We start from the raw sequence: 4,837 nt of genomic DNA on the forward strand, positions 1-4,837 counted from the left end.
ACTGTGTCAATCCATCTCGTTGAGGGTCTTCCTCTTTTTCACTGACCCTCTGCTTTACCAAGCATGACATCCTTCTCCAGAGACTGACCCATCCTCATAACATGTCCAAAATACGTGAGAGTAAGGAGCATTCTGACTGTACTTCTTCCAAGACGGACTTGTTCATTTTTCTGGCCAAACCAGACCAAACCCATTGCCATGGAGTCAATTCCGACTCATAGCGACCTTATAGGACAGAGTGGAACTACCCCTTAAGGTTTCCAAGGAGTGGCTAGTGGATTCGAACTGTGATCTTTTGGTTAGCAGCCGAGCTCTTAACCACTGTGCCACCAGCGCTCCCATTCTTCTGGCAGTCCACATATATTCAATATTCTTTGCCAACACCATAATTCAAAGGCATCAGCTCTTTGGTCTTCTTTATTCACTGTCCAGCTTTCACATATATATGAGGTGACTGAAAACAACATGGCTTGGGTCAGGCGCGCTTTAGTCCTTAAAGTAACATCTTTGCTTTCTAACACTTTAAAGAGATTTTTGCAGCAGATTTGCCCAATGGAATACGTTGTTCGATTTCTTGACTGCTGTTTTCATGGGTGTTGACTGTGGATCCACGTAAAATGAAGTCCTTGACAACTTCAATCTTTTCTCCATTTATCATGATGTTGCTTATCGGTCCAGCTGTAAGGATTTTTGTTTTCTTTACATTAAAGTGTAATCCATACCGAAGGCTGTGTTGCTGTTGTTGTTAGGTGCCATTGAGTTGTTTCTGATTCATAGCCACTGCAGACTGTAGATACTAGAAATTCAGGGTCCTCTGAAGTCTGCCCTGAAGCTTCCTGCATAAACGTTACTAACAATACAATGGGCTCTTAACACCTACAAGGTTCACACCTTTCTGCCTGCCTGGAATACAACTCGGACTTACCTAAATCCTACAGAGCCCAGGCCTTCAAGTGTCACTCTAGTTCACAACAAACTCACAATTCCTAACTCTCCTTTACTATTAGTCACATGCTGTGTTCTCTTGCCCTTGGTGTTGTATTGCTATTTAGCAGTCCATGCATTCATCTCACATATCCCCAACTACGCTGTGATGTCTGCGAGGAGAACTGAGTCATCATTGCTCAATGGAAGAATGTGGATTCCACAATCACACCGACCCGGTCATGGATATGGGCCCTGCCAAGTACTAGTTGTGACCCTGACTCTCCATTTTGCCATTAGCAAAAGACAGTATTTCTCTGTGGGTAAATATCTGAAAGCAGGTGCCCAGTAATTAGGAGTTCCCTTTCTTATTGTGGTATAGCTTTATTTTTACCGCATGGGTTTCATCCAGGAGCACTGAGGAATTCCAGGTGTCATCTGGAAGGTCTGGCCCATGTGCTGAGTTGAGAGACCTTCAGTTCTGCTGCAATTTGCTAATAATCTAAACAGCCTGAAAACACATTTATATAAGGCAGCCTTCTGGGGAGCGAACATCGGGATCTCTCTCATCCTTCTCTTTAAAATTATCCTGTCTAGGCCCATAGAAAGATAAAGAGTTGATAAGGAAATTCTCATGGCCATGGATAAATGCTGTTTACAAGGAAATTCTTTATTTGGCTGAAACAGATGCTCAGCTTAGGAATTTTGTGCCAGTGCACACACTCTCCCAGATGCGTGTTATTTGTTCACACTGACAGAGTGACTGTGCAGCCAGAGACTGCACACTGTCTCTTCCTCTTTATGGGAAACTAGGATTTAAAAACTTGGTTTCTAGGACCCGGACAACCAATAGCCAAATACCACTGCCATCAAGTCGATTCCGACTCACAGCAACCGTATACGACAAGGTAGAACTCATTGACCCATAGGGTTTCCAAGGCTGTAATCTCTACAGAAGCACATTGCCACATCTTTCTCCCACGGAGCAGCTGGTTGGTTAGAACCACCGACCTTTCGGTTAGGATCTGAGTGCTTAACCACTGCACCACCAGGGCTCCCAACCGATAGTAATTGTTAAGAATTCTATGAAGTTAATATATACGTGAGTATGTATGCATGTATATAGACTTATATGCATATATGTGTGTGTATATAGGTGTTGCTATTGTTAGGTGTCACTGAGTTGGTTCCAACTCACAGCGACTCTATGTACAACATATATAGGTGTATGCATGTGTATATGCATGCATGTGAGTGTATGCACATATATTCATATATATAAAATAAATCACATAGAAGGCACAGTTGCAGATACTTCTTAGACATAACCAAACACCGCTGAGGATTGTTTTCCTAGGTTTGAATGATTAGGACCATAGTCTCATGGGACATCTCGGCCAATTGGCATAATAGAGTTCATAAAGTTTATGTTCTATATCCTAGCTTGGTGAGTAGTGTCTAGGGTCTCAAAAACTTGTGAGCGGCCATCTAAGATACAACTACTAGTATCTTCTTGTCCAGAGTGAAAGAGAAAGAAGGAAATCAAGTGCCCAGAGAAGAAACTGGTCTACAGGACTAACAGCCCACACAAACCACAGCCTCATCTACCCTGAGACCAGAAGAACTAGATGGTGCCTGGCTACTACTACCGACCATTCTAATCAGGGCCACAATAGATGGACCCTGATAGAATGGAAGGAAAATGTGCAACAGAACCTCAAATTCCTAAAAAAAAAAAAAAAAAAGGCAGACTTACTGGACCCATTGAGACTGGAGGACTCTCTGAGACTGTTGCCCTGAGATACTCTTTAAACCTTGAACTAAAACTAACCCCTAAGGCCACTTTTTAGCTAAATAACAGATTGGCTCAAAAAATAAAGAATATCACCCATGAGTACTACGTGCCTTCAGATAATTACCTATATGAGACCAAGTGGTCAACAATTACTTTAAAACAAAGATAAGAATATAAGGGGGCAGGGAAACTAGATTCATGGAAACAGAACAACCAGAACGGAAATATTGAGAATGTTTGCAAATTGCGAAGAATGTAATCAATGTCACTGAACAATCTGTGTAGAAATTAGTGAACGGAAACAGCAACTGCTGTGTAAACCTTCACCAAAAACACAATCAAATATACTCAAGAATTACTCAAAGACAAAAAAAGATTCTATGAAGTTGACTTGGTAATCATTCATGGCTTTTTGTTTTATGTATACTGAGTTTGTTTTTGGTTTGTTCGTTTTTTTCTTCCCTCATATAGACTATTTCAAGGAGCCCCAGTGACACGACAGTTAAGTGCTCAGTTGGTAACTGAAAAGTTGGCCGTTCAAATCCATCCAGCCGCTCCATGGGAGAAAGACCTGGCTACCTGCTTCCATAAAGATTAGAGCCAAGAAAACCCTATGGAGCAGTTCTACTATCACATGGAGTTGCTATGAGCTGGAAATCGACTCGATGGCACCTAACAACGTAGACTGTTTCACCTTGGCCTAATTTCTACAAGGCCAAGACCTAGGGTTCCACCGAGGTGTATCCCAGACAATACACTCTCCCATTAATTGAGTCGTACTGAAGGAAAACGTTTAAAAGTCATTTGTGTTCCTTAAAGCATCAATGAGAGAACTGAAAATAATAACAGGCAACTTTTGGAAGGGAGATTCTTCCTGAACAAATGAGTTTTTAAATCTACACTACACGCCATTCTCTCTTGCTTTTTTGAGATGAGAACCAGAAGAAGCAGGAGGTGTCTATAGTTCACTGAGTATTTCTGTCATTTGAATTGCAGAAAAAAAAAAAAAATCCTTTCAATGGGATGAGCCTTTGAAGCTGGGGTGATTAGGACCTACAGGTGAACTGCTGTGTGATCAGCCACAGAACTCTATTCATGAGGTGTTAAGCACGAGGCATCATGTTAACACTGCCACTTCAGCAAGGGCCTGTAGCTGAAAAGCAGCTAAGCACTAAATGCTCGAGGTGATTTTTTGTTTTAGAACAATGGCATGGATCCCTAGGGAGCTTCTATACTGGACACTCTTTCAATGTTCTCTCCCAATACCCTCTCAAAGCCTTACAAAGACTTTTCAGGGACATGGCTTTGAAAATGTGTGCTCTTCTATCATCGATTCTGTGAACAGAGTTTGTCCTGAAGGAGTCAGTTTCAGTCTGTGGCAGGATTTCCTTATATTTTTAAATAGTGCATGTGTATTGCTAGAAAAGTATTTGTCTGCAAGTAACAAAAAACCTAAGTCACATATGTCTATTTTTTTCAGTAACAAGAAATCCAAAAGGAGATAATTCTGAGCTACCCCAGCTATGTATGGATATCAGCAAAAAACAAGGCTTCTACTCCCTGCTTCTTTATTGTTACAGTGTGGCTTTTATCCTTATCGTCAGAATATGGCTGCTGCATCTCCAGGTATCATGTCTGTGTTCCAGGAAGAGAAAGGTGATACAGGTTTTCCCCACTATGCGAAACTACAGCATTCCAATGAAATCTTTTGAAAGCCAAAGTGGTATAAAGCAAAGACATAATTATCGTTAACTTATATAGGAAAATTTTTTTAGCGCTCCCAATTCAAAAAATTACCGACCAATCATACCAAATAACACATAAAACCCAGACAGCAGCAGTGGAAGATGGTCCCGGCGGGGCTGACTGGCCGGGGACCAGTGCAGCAGGCCCAGAGGCTGTCAGGTGAGGGGGTAGCAGCCACTGCCACCTCCCTGACACCGCAACACCATGAGGATCGGGAGGAAGAGGAGGAGGAGGGGGCAGCAGCAGAGGAAGGCGAGGAAGAGATGGTGGCGTCAGGGGAGGAGCTGCTGGGCTTTCTGATCAGGTCGCTCCTCAGCCCCGCAGGCCCGCACTGCAGCACCCTTTACCATCATGCCCGGGACCATCATGCCC

Source organism: Trichechus manatus, unplaced genomic scaffold (assembly GCF_000243295.1).
Source record: "Trichechus manatus latirostris isolate Lorelei unplaced genomic scaffold, TriManLat1.0 scaffold00008, whole genome shotgun sequence".
In the NCBI taxonomy this organism is placed as follows: Eukaryota; Metazoa; Chordata; class Mammalia; order Sirenia; family Trichechidae; genus Trichechus; species Trichechus manatus.